This window comes from Schistocerca americana, chromosome 1, assembly GCF_021461395.2.
Source record: "Schistocerca americana isolate TAMUIC-IGC-003095 chromosome 1, iqSchAmer2.1, whole genome shotgun sequence".
NCBI lineage: Eukaryota > Metazoa > Arthropoda > Insecta > Orthoptera > Acrididae > Schistocerca > Schistocerca americana.
The window spans coordinates 406,290,074-406,308,866 of record NC_060119.1 but is presented as its reverse complement, the minus strand read 5'-3'; positions in this window follow the sequence as shown (position 1 = coordinate 406,308,866).

Genomic DNA, 18,793 nt, shown 5'->3' with positions numbered 1-18,793 from the left:
AAGCACGTGACCACGAGCAGCAATCGTGCTGCACACCCGGGCAGACGAAACATTTGGTTACGAGGCATGTCATCGCCTGTGTTCCGGGGTGAGCAAGATTATGTAAAGTGTCGAAAATCCCGCGCCGAAGGGGGAAGGCACCAAGGGGAGGGGTAAACCAGTAGAAACGTCACAGATGATAGGAGCTGACAACTCGTGTAAGGCAATAGATGATGAGCAAAGAACCATCATCTGAAAGCAGACATTGAGTGTCCGCATCTTCGGCCTGAAGCCATGCCAGTTCCTCTAAGTTCAACGGTGCAGAGATCATCAAAATGCGGGAGAGGTAGTCGGCAACTACTTTTTCCGCACTGTGGATGTAACTAGCGTCTGAAGAATGTTGGCAAATAAAGTCCATGTGACAGAAGGGGTGTGTTGGGACATCTTTTGCCGGGTTGTGGATCATGTCAACAAGAGGTTGATGATCAGAGTAGATGGTGAAAGCGCATCCTTTGACATTGCTCCTGAAATGTTTTACTGAGTCATAAACAACAAGGAGCTCGCGGTCGAAGGCCTGACTCCTTGTAAGCTTTTTTGAGAAGAAACACAGTGGCTGCATTGAGTCTGCAGTGTGTTGTTGGAGGACAGCACCTACTGCTGACTTGCTAGCATCGGTAGTGATACAAATCTGTGCCTTGGGGTTGGGGTGCATGAGAGTGCTAGCCTGCGCGACGGCCAATTTCAAATTGTTGAATGCATCCAGGGCCTAGTCCAGTCCAGTTTATGCTTTCTGGTTGTATTTTTACTGGAGAGGGTATCAGTTAGAGCTGACTGGACGGAGGCAGCCCGAGGTACATGTCACCGATAAAAGTTCACCATCCCTAGGAAATGGTGCAGTTGTGCGTAATCCTTGGGAGAGGCAAAGCGAGGATGTTCATGATTTGTGAGTCAGTAGGGCGGAGGCTGTCGGCCGAGACTGTATGGTGAAGCGGCCGTTGGCCGCAAGAGCTGCACAAACTGCATCAAGATGAAATTTGTGTTCCTCCGCAGACAAGGAAAGGATAAGTATGTCATCCAAGTAGGCAAAAGAAAATAAAGTGGTAGCAGAATCGAATCAATGAAATGTTGCCACATCTGTGCAGCATTTTTAAAACCATATGGAATGAAGAAGTATTCAAAGAGGCCGAAAGGCGTAATGATGCCGTTTTCAGAATGTCCAGTTCTTGCGTCGGAATTTGGTGATATGTCTTCAAACAGTCCAATACAGAAAAGTACTTTGAGCCATGCAGTAACTGCATGAAATCCTGTATATGAGGAATTGGATAGTTGTCTATAATAGTTCTAGCATTAAGAGACCTGTAGTCGCCGCGTATGCAGAGCTAAATGTCTTTCTTAGGTGCCAGGTGAATAGGGGAGGACTAGTTGCAGTCAGAAGGTTGGAGCACACCTGAAGCCAGTAAATCCTGAACTATCTCTTTCGCTCACAACAATTTCGTAGTGTTAAGACTTCGAGCTTCATGACGTATGGGCGGGCCATCCGTGGAGTGGATTCGGTGGCAGGTGCCATTGCTGATTGCTGAGACCCGCAAAGGGAGGCATGTGTGGTGGGGCAAGAGGGGGGGGTCACAAGCGGCGGCAGTTGACTGACCTTGGAGAGCCAAGATGGCGTATACAAAGCGTCGGCAGTAGGCAACGGCTGAGCACGTGGTGTGGTAGCCACAGGAAGTGAGCGATCTCACGAATCAGGGACATGGACGTCCGAGCTGGGCCAGAGTGATGTGGGTGGGGCCTTGGCAGCAGATGGCGATGGTGTGAATGGCGTAATGGCCATGTGATGCGGAGGATCCCATGAAGTGGGGGCAAGTGCGTCCTGTAGGTCCAACTGCATCTGCGTGGAACAGGCAGCAAGAAAGTTGCAGCTCAAAACAGGAGCGGAGCAGAGTGAAGACACTGTAGGAGAGGGAGGCTGTGTTGACAGGAGCAGCTCTGCAGAGAGGCAGCATAAGGTAATACGTGCATGAGCCAATTCAATGGAGGTGGTAGCAACGCGGGAGCGTAACTTCGCGTTATGAGTCCGTAGTTGGTCGATCTGCTTGCAGACATCCAATAAATCAGAGAGGCAAGCCATAATATCTTTGAGCAGAGAAGTGCATGTGGAAAGTGTGGCCAAGGACATGCAGAGCGAGGACGTGCTGCACCCATTCAAGCACAGAACTGTAGAACCAGACGCGTGGCAGGGTGTAGCAGCCTGTAGGTCCGGCGAAAGCTCATAATGGTGTAGAAAGTCCAACTCAATCACAGGTTCGTCTACATCGGCAACATGGAAGATCCAAGGAAATGTCGCTCCTGAGGACAGATGAAGCGACATCTTGATGAAGCTGAAGACTGCGATATGAGAGTGATTTGCAGCGACCAGTTCGAGATTAGCAGGAGAAAGCATGTTGCCCACGTGCTTAGCTGGGATAATGCTGACATCAGCGCTGGTGTCAACGAGAAAGCACGTGCCCAACAAGAAGTCCATGACATAAAGATGCCACACCGTTAGTGCAAGTGGTGCGGGATTGGAAGGTAGTTGCTGTTGATGATCATGCCAGGATGTGGCACCTAAACATGCCCGCCAAAGTCGTTTGGGTATGCACAAGGCTCACGGCAGTTGCGAACGGCATCCCCATAGGTTGCATGGTACCAACAAAGTGGGTAAGCTTGGAGGTGAGGCATTGCAGGGTAAATGGGGGACACAGCTGGCAGCGACGTAGCTTGAGAACGCTCGGGCTGTTGCTCAGGCGAGGTCGGCTGCTGTAGGGAGGGCGCAGGTAGTACCTCCTGTAGGCCGCCAGGAGGCAGCTCCTGGCAGGTCACTGAGCTGCTGAGGCACACGTGCTGACCTCTACCAATGGCACATGGACCCAGCAAAGTAGGGGTGCCAACAGAAGGGCAAGGCGATGTCATCCTTGACAGGCGGTGATGGTGACGAATGATTGCGTAGGCTCGATCGGCCATGTGTAGGCGGACCTCAAGAGGGTCGGCAAAATACAATAGCAGGTGAAGCTGTAGGTCTGATGGTAATTTGATCATCCACAGAGCCCACAGTGCGGTGTCAGGTAGTGCTTGGTCATCAATCAATGTGCAAAGGTGCCACAAGAGCTGCGAAGGCGTGTGGTCGTCGAAATGCTTGTCATGGATGATGTGGTGGATGGCCTGGGCCCGAGGGCAAGAAAGGCATTCAATAAGCAAAGTTTTCACCATTGCATACTCTGGTGAGGTGGATGGTGAGAGCAGCAGATCACTGTGCTCATGGAGGTGCCTCACCAGGCAGAGGAAATGTGCTTCACTGTCCGAGATCCCGTGGATATCCAGTAGATGGTCCACCAGAGCGAACCAAGTCTTAAGGTTATCCTTTTGCAATGCAGGCAGCTTAGGAAATCTGCTGGGTAACACTTGTTGATGTAGCACAGGTAGGCACAGATCCGTGAGGTGGTTGAGGGAGCTCCCGACACCGGGAGTGCAGTAGCAGTGGGCGATGCATCGCCCAAGTTCTGCATTGGGTGGTGGCCGCAAGCAGCACACAAAGAGGTGTGGGCTGGTGCAACCGACGGCAAAATGTGTCCCAACTGCAGGCCCATAGGCAAGTGTGGTGCAGCTGTAATGGCCAGTGCCAGTGTAACAGCGGGCAGAAAGAAGTCAGGGAGTGGCTGATCCCAAAATCGGCGCAGAAGAAATGACCGGTGCCATTACAGGAGTGGGCAGAAAGTGATCTTGATGTGACCACGGAGCAATGGTCACAGTAACTGGCATGGCTGAGGCAACCATTGGCACCAAGACAGTGTGGGGGGTGGGGGGGGGGGGGGGGGGGGGTGGAGGTGCAACGATGTCAGCAAGTAAGAATGTGTGACCCAACGCTTATGAGCTTTCGGAGTACAGTTCTCAAATTGTATGTGTACACCGAACCAACCGCAAGGTGACTGCTTAACAGGAGGGTGAAACACAATGTTCTTCACATGATTATCATTCACTATGGTTGGTGAGCAGCATGCACTGTCCGGGTGGCAGGCCCTGCTGCATAGTAGCATTTGACGGTGGCCATGCTGGGCCAGCAACAGTTAAGTGGCCACTGGCATGGCAGGGGTCAGAAAATTGTTCACTTTTAACCAACTGTACATTAAGAACAGTATTAAAAACACAAGCACAATTGCTAGTGTGGGATGCACTTGCACAAAATGACACTGGTAGATCCATTGTTTTCAAGACAATGTGGGCCGACACATGGAGTTCGTTACTGATGAAAGTAAGCACAAAATAACTCCCGAATGCATGACATTGAAGACAGGGTCACCACTGCGGGTATTGCGTTCCCCAGAACCATAATAACACACTTTTAGAGTCAGAATGAACATTTATTTCGGCACTGAACACAGCAAATACAGAAATTGATGTCGAACATGGCGCAAGCGAACAAAGACAGAATACAAAGACAAAGAGAATAATCAAAGAAGTGTCACTTTGCGTCAGAGACGCCACATACTGATCCATTTACCACTTCTATTTTCCATAGTTTTAGTTCTGGTTTGGCTTTAATTTCTTGACCAGTAATGTCTGTCACATAAGCAGATATCCTTACAAAGCTAGTAAAGGGGACCTCTGCATCTAATGATAGCATGAGATGCACACACACCTAGTATAAACAATAGCATGTCCACTATGACACCAATGAGCCTCAGATTCACACTCCTCTGTGTACACTTCAGGACTAACAGTCATTACACTGGAGTTTGTGTGACCAGATGCTGGCAGCAAAACTAATGTTTGCAGAGAGGGTTGTATCATGATACAGTCTAAGCTGTTGTACTGAGATTTTAAAATCAGTGTTGTCCAATCTTGATGATTAGTACATAATTTTGTCAGTTTTATGAAATATCTGAGAAATAGGAGTGTGAAGCTATGCTTCTCAAATAGTATGCCCAATTGTTTTCATACTTTGCTGTAATGCACTATTACTCCCAGAGTGGGATTCAAAGAACGAAAGAAGCTGCCCATGAGGAGCAAGTAGGTTGGTTTATTTGCTAAAATTTCTATTTTCTTATCTGTTCACCAATTTTGTATGTGAGCAAGCACATAATTTTTTCATCAAACATTTTGTGAGACTGTATCTGATTAAAATGGATACCAGAAAGTGAAACTGAAATTGATGAAAAAGGGATGTTAACACTCATAGGTCTAAATCAAAATGAATACTCATCCTTTTCTACATAATGAAGAGGCACAACCAAGGTTTTACATTTAATTAATAAGACATTCATTTTATTCATCTCATACAGGCAAAGACTTCAACACAGCCCACATGGCTTTGTAGTGACCAATTGTGACAAGAAGAAAACAAAAAAAAAAAAAAAAAATCATGCAGTCTCCACTACTTAACTATTTATGTTGTATTAATGATTGACTGTCAATCTCCGTTAGCCTCAAGATACAGGAATGATTTTTCCACATTCTTTTACACTGTTAATTGGGTTGGGTTGGGTTGGGTTGGGTTGGCTTGGGTTGGGTTGTTTGGGGAAGGAGACCAGATAGCGAGGTTATCGGTCTCATCGGATTAGGAAAGGACGGGGAAGGAAGTCGGCCGTGCCCTTTCAAAGTAACCATCCCGGCATTTGCCTGGAGCGATTAAGGGAAATCACGGAAAACCTAAATCAGAGTGGCCAGACGCGGGATTGAACCACCGTCCTCCCAAATGCGAGTCCAGTGTGCTAGCCACTGCGCCACCTCGCCCGGTTACACTGTTAATTATTCAGTATATTAGCCTGTAATTGATAATGCAACAGTCTTCATTAAGGTTACATTTTCTGTCCTAAATACATGATCTGGAATACTTAATATTTGCATAAAGACCAGCATTCTATAGTATTTGATGTTTCTGTAAAAATGTGCATTTTACATCCAGGAGATTGATTACACTGGTGTCAATGATAAATATTCTTCCAATGCTATGTGTTGTACTTCACTGATGACCCTGCCTTTGGATTTGGAGTTGATTATGGTTTTAACATGACATTGTTTGGTGGAGATGCTGGGTACATCAGCACATTTGATTTTTCCTTTAGATTTGCTTTACATTTCTAATGAAAAATATTTCTACTTATACTGAGCTTCAACACTTACTCACACATATTCAGTAGTTGTTTATTGTGGTACAACCACATACCATCTATTTTTTCCCAAACAACACTATCTTTCATAAACAAGCTTTTTATAATCCGCATCATATTGCACCAATCTGTGATGCATGTAGTGTAATGTAGTGGTTAGCACCACTGTCTGATGGGGCTGCCAGTTCAAACCCTAACTCCAGCGATGATTTGTTATTTAGAATTTATGATTTCTGGAGAGTTCATGAAATATCTTATGTTGTAAAGTTTATACATTCTGGAATACTTAATATTTGCATAAATACCAACATTCTGTAATATTTAGTGTTTGTATAAATACCAACATTCTGTAATATTTGATGTTTGTATAAACAGCTGCACTTTACATCCAAAGAGTCGATTCTGTTCTGCTGTAAGTTGGTGTCCATAATAAACATTCTTCTGGTGCTATGTGTTGTATTTTATTGATGACCCTGCCTTTGGATTTGGACTTGATTATGGTTTTGACATGACATTGCTTGGTGGAGATGCTGGGTGCTTCAGAACATTTACATCACTGTGGTTTCCATTAGGTGAAGTAAAAGCCATTGCATACATGAACAGGATCTGAAATACAAGCAGTACATTGTTCCTATGATCTGTATATTCTGAAGATAGATGGATTCCAAAACAGTAGTAAGTCAGCTGAACATCAGTCAGTGTTTTCCAGAGATGCAGGTTAGGATCCAACTAAATGGCTGAAAGAATTTGACTGAGTCACCAAATAGAACACATGGGGTGACAAGATGTGTTTTGTAAATGTATACATTTACCTGGATGGCACAGCCAAGTAATGGTTTGAGGACAATGAAAAGTTGATCAGTAAGTAGTAGTAAGTAAAGTTCTGCATCCTGGCCCTAGACAGGTCAAATGAGCCTGACTAATTGCTGTGATTTCCTCTTCCAATGGCACCATCATATATGGTATGGAGAGGCAATAGGTGACCACACCACTCTCATGGTTGTTGTCAGATTTTCTTGTCTTGGAACTGCTACTAATTAGTCAAGCAGTTTCTCAACTGGTCTGACAAGGCTGAGTGCACCCCATACCAGTCCTTCCACTAAGGAAAAATTCCCTAGCAGTATTAGGAAATGAACCTGGTCCCCCGCATGGCAGTCAGCCATGTTGACAACTCACCTATTAAGGAAGATGAAAAGTTTGTTAGTTAGGACAAATTCCAGGCCAAACTGTAGTATACATTTGGTGACAATCAACAGCAAGGCTGCTCAGCAAAAAAGCAACTGAAGAACAGGGCACAATAACATGGTGAAATAACAATCAAACATATTGAATGTTTTGGACCTTTGTAAAATCATGGATCTGAATATGACAGAAGCTGGCAAGATCCCATATTTGTTGAAAGGAGTCAAAGAAGACAAGCACCAAGCTGTTATGATAAAGGCTGTCACAACTACGGAAGAATTCATTAAGTGGTGCCAGCACATTGTGGAAATGTAATAGAAAAGAGCTGGATGAAAAAAGTGTGATTGTCTCCTGAATGTGGTCCCTTTATCAGTTATGGAAGACATCATAACCTCGCTTCTGTCATACTCCATGTTGTAAGAGAAGAGATTCAGCATTTTATCATTTCCAGAACTGTTGGGCCAAGTACACAAGAGATAGCAGCCTTGAAAGTCAACCCCATATGACAGGAGATAATAAAGAATGTCGAAGAAGAATTGTGTCAAATTTTGGCATCAATCTCCACCACCAGCTGGACTCAGAAAACTTGGACTTCTGCCACCACCATCATATGACAACCCAGTGAAATTAATACAGGTACAACCAACTCCTCCTTGAAGCAAAATGCCACACAGAAGAACAGGCACGTGGAGGACAGCAGAGGGACGTGCTGTGCTGTACTGTAGAGAAAGAAGGTGAGCTTTCAATGATCATTATACTGCAATACATCAACCATTACAGCACTCGTATTGACACTAGTCAACTGCAGATGATAATAGTCAACTTGTGGGCCAAAGTTCGTCACTTAACCTGGACAAAGTTGCTCCCCAACATGCTGTAGCCATTCCCTATCACAGTGCAGAGATACTAGCTGCTCCCATAGCCATCAAATTCATGAAAACTAAACAAGGTGACCACCTATGGAAGTAAGACCAGCACAGATGAAAATCCTCTAAGGACAGCAATTACCAAGATTACAGGAAATCTCACTGACTTCATCATCGACAGCCGAGCAATCTGGGTCCTAATAGACTCCATGACTTCTTTTTCTGTGATGTCAAATGCTTATGATCACCAGCTTAAGAGGACTATGTTGCATTATACAAAAGTGATTGTGCTGAAGATCACAACTGGAAAATATGTCCAGCTGACATGTACATACATGTTGCGAGAATAACTAGCAATGACAGAATACAGCCTTTTGAATTTGTTGATTTAAAATAACTTAGTCATAATTTTATTCTTGGATAGGACTTCTTGCTGGCATCAAGAGGTGTCATTGACTGTGGATGATCAGATTTCCATATTGACAAAGCTTTACCAACTAGCACACATAACATAGATTGCTTTGGGTGGATGTTGTTTGCTATTGAAAACTTGGCTATCCTACCATCATCAGTGAGATGAATGCCACTCATTAACAGAGATGCTCAGTTAAACTATGAAGCTTTTGGTGACTGAAAAATGAATCTGAATGCCAGTGATGATCTTAAACATTCTAGATGGTCAAGGAGAGCTTTCAGTCACTATTTACTGTCACAATCAGCCACAACTCATCCCTAAAGCTATGTGTGTAGGGCCAGCTGAACCAGTCCAGGAAGGGCAGATTAGTGTCATTGAAGAGAGATCATGCTCCACTGCAGACAACGTAAGGGGGGAAGCTACCAATGAAGTGCCAATAAGATTTGGCCTAATGGAGTAACCATTTCACTGAGTGATACCCATTCTGCATCAGTTTTTGAATACTTTCAAATCCAAAATGGAGAAAAGACAGGCCAAGTGGCCCATGATAAAACACTGCATCAATGCTGGGGATCCTCCACCAATTACATAGTACTTATTTAGGATGTCGCCAGCTGAATGCTGAATAATATGGGAGGAAGTGGAGACGATAATGCTGCAATGACATCATTGAAGCTTTAGAGCCCTTGATCCACCCCTGTAATCCTTATAAAGAAGAAGAACACCACATGACATTCCTGCTGCATCAATTACCAAAGACTGAACAAAACCATCAAGAAAGTTATCTCTTCATTCCAACACGTTGATGACACCCTAGGCTGCTTGAATGGAGCAAAGTATGGATGTGCAGAGGCCACTGGCAAATTAAGTCTGATGAAGCTGTCCAGGAAAAGACTATATTTATAACTCATAATGGTTTCTATGGGTTCAGAGTTATGCCTTTTTGATTGTGTGTCACTCTAGACACCTTTGAATGTATCATGGACAACATTCTTTGACACTTTAGATTGACAACATGTCTTTGTTAACTGAATGACATTTCCTTTTTTTCATAGACATTTGGAGAACATCTAACCCACCTGACAACTATTCTCAAGTGTGTTCAGACTGCAGTTCTAAATCTGAATCCAAAAAAGTACCTCTTTGTCTCTGAAGTAATACATATATTGGGGCACCTATTGGAAGACAGTAGAGTTGACCTTGAGCCAGAGAAAATCAGAGCAGTCACAGATTCACTGGCTTTTCATTACATTCATGATGTGAGAAGTTTTCTTGAAATGTGCTCATACTACCAGCAGTTCATAAAGGCTATGTATAACAAGGCACACCCCCTTACAAGAACTACTGCAGGGAGATACCAAATTTTTCTGGAATGAAACACAAGAAAGATCTATCCTCTACCTCAAAGAGGTACTAACAGCTTCTGCAGTTCTAGCATTGTACTACGAGAATGCTCGGACAGAACTTCACACTGGTGCTAGCAGTTTTGGGATAGGGGCAATTCTAGTATAAATTCAGGAAGGTGTTGAAAAGTTGATCGCTTATGCTTTCAGAGCACTCTCCACATCTGTGATAAACTACTCTACATTCAAGAAAGAGTGTCTTGCAGTTGTCCAGGGCATCTATAAGTTCCAACTGTATTTATTTGACAAAGCATTCACTGTTGTGATGGATCACCATTCTCTGCACTGGCTGACTAGCCTGAGCAAATCCTTTCAGTCAACTGGCAGGATGGCCACAAAGGCTTCAGGAGTGCAATATCACAGTGATGTACCAAAACAAGTGTAAATACGATGACATTGACTGCCTTTCAAGGAATCATTTGGCAGAATCCAACAGCATAAAGAAAATCTTTGTCATTGCTGCATTAAACAATGTTGCTGCTGAACATGGTGATAATCCAGCATTGCTGGAAACAATAGAAGCCTTGAAGAATGAGGAACTGAGCAAAGCGGTTTCTATTTCCATGACACTCCAAAATTTGGTCACCTGGGATTTATGAAGACTCTAGATAGAATAAAAAGCAGGTATCACAGGCCAATTTAAGAAATGCCAACAATGGAATTACATGCTGCCATGATCTCAGGATGTCTGATACATATCCTATCTGCAGCGGTGACCTGACTGGAATCAACTTCTCAGGAGGTTCCTGAAGCTGATGAACAGATATTGATGGGTAATCTGCACAGGGTATCTCACCCACTATGCTATCTCCAAAGCTGTGCTGACTGCCAAAGCTCCAGAAATGGTAAAGTTCTTGTAGAAAACATCATTTTGAAGCATGGAGCCCCCTGTATGATGATCTCTGATCATGGAAAAATTTTCCAGCTCCGACTAGTATCAGAGATAATTTCAGGTTGTGATGTCATGCACAGGATGACACCTGCCTACCAACCACAGGTGAATGGCCACACTGCATGCTTTAATAAGATGTTGGCAGATATGCTCTCTATGTATGTTAATGGTGATCACAGAGACTGGTATACTACCCATTGTGACATTCACATAACACACAACAAATCAAGGCTTCAGACTGTCTTTTCTGCTCCAAGGTCATGAGGCTGAAATGAAAATGGATTCATTTTTCCATATCAGTCAGGTAATACTCAGTATATCTACACATAACATCTCATCACTGGGACTGAAGAAACAAGGCAACTGGCTCACATATGGACCCTGGGTGCCTAGGAGGAAGTACAAGAGCACTATAACAGGAATGAGATATGTGCTCTTGTATGGAAAATGGGACTCTTGGAAAAGTTACTAAAGTGCTATTTTGGGTCATATTGTATCTTTGTCACTTGTCGGACATCACAAAGAAAGGTGCAGATCAATAATGATAGTTTCAAGGAAACTAAAGAGTCACAAAATGACCATGAAGCTTCAATGGGAGGGGCTGCATTTGACATTCTTCATAGTGAAGATGATGTTACAACATTATGAGCATACAAGTTTCTTCCAGTGCCACCATTCAGAGGACCATTGACAAGATTTAGATCAAGGATGCTGTTGTAGGCTTTAATGCGAACTTCTGAAATAGCAATTACTTAGTATTCAGTTTTTATAATTTCTACAAAGTTCTTGAAATAGCTTATGTTTTTATATTCTGGAATATTCAATGTTTGTTTAATTACTAGTGTTATGGACTATTTTATGTTTGTGTAAAAAACTGCATCCTCTATCCATTGGTATCAGTAATAAACATTCTTCCATTGCTGTGTTGTATTTTATTGACCCCCCCCCTCCCCCCCCCACCCCCCTCTATCTTCAGATTTGGACTTGATTGTGGTTTTGACATGACAATATGATTGAAATTCTAGTAACTTATCATCTGAAAATCCCCTTTCCTTAATGTATGATAACCTGTTCATCTGATTACTAATGTTAAAGCAACTTACTGCAGCCATTTTAGTTTCCTTCACTACATTACTTGTTTGATATGTAAATAAACACCTTGAATTTCCAATCAAAATCAAGCCCAACTATCATCATCCAGTCAATCTCCAAAATGAAATTGTCACTCACATCTGTAATTATTAAACAACCATGTGTAAAAATCATTGTATCAAATTTGAAGGTCAAAAACACCTAACTCTTGACTAGTTTACTATAGCTTCCAGTTTCTCCTTTAATTTTAACTGCAACTACAGGCATTTTTAAATAGTCCTCATAGTCCTCACTATGTTTGATTCATTCATGTAGCATTCAGGAATTCTTTATATAGGATTGGCATTATCAGTCAAAGATCTACCTTCCCATCCAGAAATTTTAAAAACTATAAAATTATGAGATAGAATTGCTGGTCATAACTTATCTTCTGGAGAAGTGTCAGCACTGCCAACAGACGTGTATAAAAGGATGTATACTATCTTAACTTTCAGAATTAATAGTTTCTTTGTGAAAAGTGAGGGACAGACTGGAGGAGGTTAAAAACAAAGAAGACAACCCAAATCATAGGTGGAGAATTAGAATTCACACAATGAACATCACAAAGGAAAGAAGTGAACATACATGCAATGACTGGCAAGAACTGTCTTGTAAGATCTCGTATTTTGGTCTTTGATACTCTTGGATATGCCACCAGTTCCTTGTATGTTCTTAGCATAATATTTCAAGAATGTAACTCATCATCATCATCACCATCAGGTACTTCCTTGTCTTCTCCCTTATATATGCTATTTATCCATTCCTATCACATTTCTGTAGTCAGCTTTCTGTGCACCATCCATTCCTAGGTACTTGTGGACTTTCCAGGCAGTACTGTTCGTTATCTGATTCCCTTGGTGATGTTGGCATCCAGGTTGATTGCCAGCAGCTGGTTTCCTTGTCTATGGGATTATGTGAACTTGCTTACATTCTTTCAATAATTTTGAGGCAAAGGACCACTGGGCTTTTTGAGAGTAGGCAATGTCTCAACTGATACAATTTTCTGTCAACCTAATCTCAACTGTCTCTCTGATAATATTGTGGCAGAATTTTTGCTACATTGTAATCGATGGTGTGCCTAAACTCTACACACTGTTTAGCAATAGCTGACTTACTTGGCTGCACCACACAATTATGACACTTGTTCTCCAAGTGTCAGATCTCCAGTGTTCTATTTATCTTGTTAATGTGTGACATAGCAGCTATAGGGTGACTCAGAATATCATGATGATGTTTGCGAGTTATATTGTTAGAACAGTGCAATGAAAAGACATGAGGAGCCAGTAGCATACCAAAGAGGATTACATGCAGTAAGTGCCTTAGCAGCTTACAGTTATCAGGCAGATTTATTTCAAATAAATAATAATGTTGTGCAAAAAGAACAAGTTGAAGCATTTGGTATGGTTGGGGTTTCATGGGAAATTTATTAATTTATTTATATACATGATCCATTGATCCATTACTGTACAATTATAGAATACTGGAACATGTCAGTAAAGGAAATTTGCAATTACTTAAATAAAATGGAACAGTCCAGCATCTCTTTGGAAACCAAATACCTAGCACAACATCATTGCTCACCCCTGTGGCACCACTACCCGCAGTGTACTCTTCATCAGCAATGCCCTCTTAAAGGACCAGGCCCAAATCCAGCATATAAGCTGGCCCATGGCAGTCCGAGTCAACAGCTGTGATTTGATCTGTAGAGTGGGGAATGAGAGTAGTATTAATGTGGCTCAGTTGCTAATATTGTGGACTCTGGTTGCCACAGGGAGAACTCTGATATGATATGAACTGGACTCCCCTTCGGAATACAGGTTTAAGTTAGCTTGCACTGTTACTTGAGAAGCATTCTGTGTATATCTCTAGTAAATAAACTGGGACAAGTCCCCATTACTGTAACTAGTCTTTAAAAAAAGTGGCAACATCTCAGGACCCGTAAGATGAGCAAATTGATCTACGAATGTTTTTTGTATTATGTGAGGGCCCAGATTTTTCAACCGTGGATTAGTTACCAGAATTATGAACACATACTGCACCACTGAGTTATCAGGAGCTAGTGGCAACTATATTGCAGACAGGCAGGCATTAGCAAATATAATAGGAATATCTGCAGTGCCACCAATGTCTACAACTTTTCCACTATTTAATGAACAATGTGAAGAGTGGGACACTTACTGCCAGCAATTGCTATTTTGTTTTGTTTCAGTTCACCCAGTGCACTTGGCTCCAAAGGATTCTCTCAACCTAGAGCTGGACAAGTTCACTACTGAAGCAGTCATTCCATGTCAAATCATCCAAGCAGTATCACCTGCTATCTCATCTTGATGAAATATAGACTTGCTGGTTGATAGTATAACAAACAATTTATGCATAGGTAGGTCTCGACAAAAGATGTGAAATAATATCAAAGTTTCTGAATACTTATTATGGCAAGTCCGGAATATTTTCAAAGAAAAGGAGTTCTTAGGAGGAATAAGCCTGAAAAGGGAGAATACACTGAAACCGCATGTAGTTGATTTTAAAAAATTCTACCAAATGGATGAACAGTCCAGAGATTGACCAGACAAAAAATATCCTGGAAGCACAAAAAAAAAAAAAAAAAAAAAAAAAAGGGAAAACAGTTTTTCGACAATTTACATTAAATTCTTTCAATTTTAAAAGTGAATACCTAGAAACCAAAGGTGTTCACTTTATTCTAAATGGTATGTTTCAGCAGGTGCTAATGATACTTTCTCAATATGTCTGTGCACTGTTCATCAAAACATAATTTTATAAATGTACACAGACAGTCTTACTTGAAGAAAGCTGTAAATAAAGATCTAAAAACAGTTCTTTAATGAAATGTCTGCAAAGGAAACACTACTGTTTGGGGGGGGGGGGGGGGGGGCTCTACTTGGGCAGAAACCATTGATTTTCACCAATATATTTCAACTGACAGAAGAAAATTTATCTAAATTGGAAAAACTTGTGCCACATACTTACATTACCAAGTCTCAATTAAAATTTTATAAATCTAAAAACAAAGATGATGTGACTTACGAAACGAAAGTGCTGGCAGGTCGATAGACACACAAACAAACACAAACATAAACACAAAATTCAAGCTTTCGCAACCAACGGTTGCTTTGTCAGGAAAGAGGGAAGGAGAGGGAAAGATGAAAGGATGTGGGTTTTATGGGAGAGGGTAAGGAGTCATTCCAATCCCGGGAGCAGAAAGACTTACCTTAGGGGGAGAAAAGGACAGGTATACAAGCCCAAACTCTTTGCCTTTACAAACGTCTGCTTGTGTCTAGGACAGGTATACAAGCCCAAACTCTTTGCCTTTACAAATGTCTGCTTGTGTCTGTGTATGTGCGGATGGATATGTGTGTGTGTGCCAGTGTATACCTGTCCTTTTTTCCTCCTTTTTTTCCCCCTAAGGTAAGTCTTTCCGCTCCCGGGATTGGAATGACTCCTTACCCTCTCCCTTAAAACCCACATCCTTTTGTCTTTCCCTCTCCTTCCCTCTTTCCTGACGAAGCAACCGTTGGTTGCAAAAGCTTGAATTTTGTGTGTATGTTTGTGTTTGTTTGTGTGTCTATCGACCTGCCAGCACTTTCGTTTGGTAAGTCACATCATCTTTGTTTTTAGATATATTTTTCCCACGTGGAATGTTTCCCTCTATTATATTAAAATTTTATAAGACAGATAAAAAAACCATCTGATGTAAATGCTGCCACAGTATCAATAGACTTCAGTGAAAATTACTCTTTTATCAGCAAGGAATAGTACATGTGGTTGCAGTATATCTGACGACATGAAAAATGCCTGTATAATCCACAAAACACAAGAAACTGTGAAAATCCACAATTTTGGTAATCACTGTGTCTTTCAATAAACCTATTTCCTCATCAAAATAATGTTAATATCAGTAGTGAGTGGTTATTCTTTGTGACTAGCTATGAAAAAATGAGTTCAACTGTGTATGAGGGACAATTAGAAGATTAGCACCAAAGAAAATTTTGTGAAGATCCCTAGGAAATAAGATACTCTCTGCATCAGAATTGTTTCAGTTTTGTAATGTTAACTTCACTACAATTTTGTTTTTATTTCAGAAGAGTGTGTAGATTGAGCTCACTCCGGCCTTACAGAACGTTTTCCAGAACTTCAAACATTTGCTAGAATCAGAGATTTACATAACTTTAAGCTGTCAAATTGGTTTGCAAGAACGATCAGTAGTGACATAGAGACCACCTTGAATTATAATGTATGGAACAAATTGGCATCAATTGTGAGGGGAAAAAATGTGATCCATCAAGATATGCAGCTTGTAGATATTCCCATCTATGGTACTTTGGGGTAATCAACAGAACATGTTGTTACTGTACAATTTATGCATCCTTCAAGACCTTTGCCATTGTTCCACTAGCCTCAACATTTAAAAAAATTAATTAACTTCAGCTTTTTAAAAATACTGTTGCTTGAACCTGTTTCTTTTATAAGTTTAATCACATAAAATTGGAGTTAGGTCAAAATCATGAGAGCCCATGGTTCATATTATGTTCTCAAGGAAACATTAAAAGATATGATGTCTTGCAAAATAAAAAGTAACAATGCAGCCAGAACACCATTAATTTTATTTTCTCAGGTGATAGCCCATGTTCTAAGGATTATTTTGCAAAGAAAAATTTTTGGGTCATTCCTTTCTCTTTACATGATATTCGATGCAATAGTGAATTATGGTTTTCACAAAATAAAATAAAAATATGTAAATACAATTTTTTTCCTGTCTTGATGGTTTTTCTTAAAGGTAAGAGAGATCTTTTTCTGCAATCCATACAACTACAGACTATACAATTTCCAAATTTCACCATGTTTCAATGATAAATAAAAAATTATAGTTTATTTTCAAAATTTTAGTAGAGACACTTTGTGTCATCACAGAGTTAAACATGACAAAACTGCCAATCTTTGAAGCACAATAAAGTGGAACCAGAGAAGGATAAAATACTAAAATCTGGTGTGGTTTATACCTCCATAGTGGGAACAAATAAGCCAAGTTTCATCCATCCAAGTTTCATTCAGCCTGAGATGGTGGGTGAGAAAATGTTTTTTTTTTTTTTTTTTTTTGGTTGAACTGACATGGAATAATGTGAAGATGGATTAACACCTATTTCCCATTGGCAATAGGCCACTCCCCTGATAACTGTAAATAAAGCCAATGGCACAGTGAGGCTTTGTGGTGATTTCAAAGTAACAATCAACACACTAGCATAAGTTGAGACCTATCCTGTATTGAACCCCAGTGAATACTTTGCAAAATTAGGCCATGACACTTTATTCAGTGAAACTACCTTGCACAGGCTGATTTTAAAATCCCTTGGATGCAGCATCAAAGATTTACCTAATGGTAAATGCATCATATGACCTTTACTAATATATTTCAGCATTACATGGATCACTTACTACAAGATATTCCCAACTGTGTTGCACACCTTGACAGCATTTTGGAGGATCACCTTCACAACCTCAAGCCTTTGTTACAGAGGCTGGCAGCAAAATGACTTAAATGCAGCCTATGCAAGCGTTCTTTTATGCAACCTTCCTTGACATATTTAGGGTTTAAATTCTCTTTCAAATGAATTTAACAAAGGAATTACGTTACAACAATTAATAAAATGCAGCTCCCTACAAACATAAAAGATTTAAAATTGTTTCTGCGTAAGATGAACTATTAAGAACAATTCATTGCACAACTACTTAACCACTGAACCAGCTATTACACCAAGGCACACATTCTGAATGGTCACCATGCAACCAACAAGCCTCAAGCAGGCACTGTATTTGACAATATATGCCCCTGGTCTGCCTCTGGTAGTAAGAACTGACATGTTCCCATTATAAAAGACATAAAATTGTGTGAGTAAGATTAACTATTATGGCTGATTCATTGTTCACCTAGTAGAACTCTCTTACCAACTGAATCAGCTATGCACCAAGGCTTACATTCTGAATGGTCACCTTGCTGTCAACAAGCCTTAAGCACGCACCATGCTTGATATATACACCCCTGGTCTGCTTCTGTTAGTAGCAATTGACACGTTCCCTATGTCAGTAGTGCAGTCCTGTTCCATAAATACCCCAAAGGTACTGAGTGCCATATCGCATGCACTTCTAAGACTTTAACTGCTTTTGAGCAGAGCTATTATCAAATAAAGCGAGAAGCCCTTGCTATCATTTATGCAGTTTAGAAGTTTAAATTATTTCTTTGTTGTGTATCATCACCCATTGATCACTATTGGTGGGCCTAAGCATCACTTACCAGACTGAACTGCCCATTGCCTCCAGTGCTGAGTGCCATACTTGTCTAATTCTCATTATTCTATCTACTATCGAGCAGCAACATCACGCACAAATCAGGGCAGACTGTCCCGATTCCCAATGGGATCTGACCAAGCCTTCAACCAACATGAAGTTATGTATTTCTAGCTTGATTCAAATCTGGACTGTGGGAATTTCAGCCTTCCTCTTAAAATCACATGGCAATGCAACCATCTCCCTTAAGAGCCTGGCGTTATACTGCCTTGCTCACTTGGTGCAATGTGGGGAGGCCAGGCACACATTCCAGCCCTGAATTTCATCCGTACTACCTACAGCAGCATCAACTACACCTCAAGCAAGGGGGTTCTGTTGTGGGTCTCAGACTAGGACGACTGTCATGTCCTCCTCTTCATCTAAGTGGGGTATACCTCATGCACACTGCCCACTGGAGCATGTCCTAGATAAAAAGACTGAAGTGA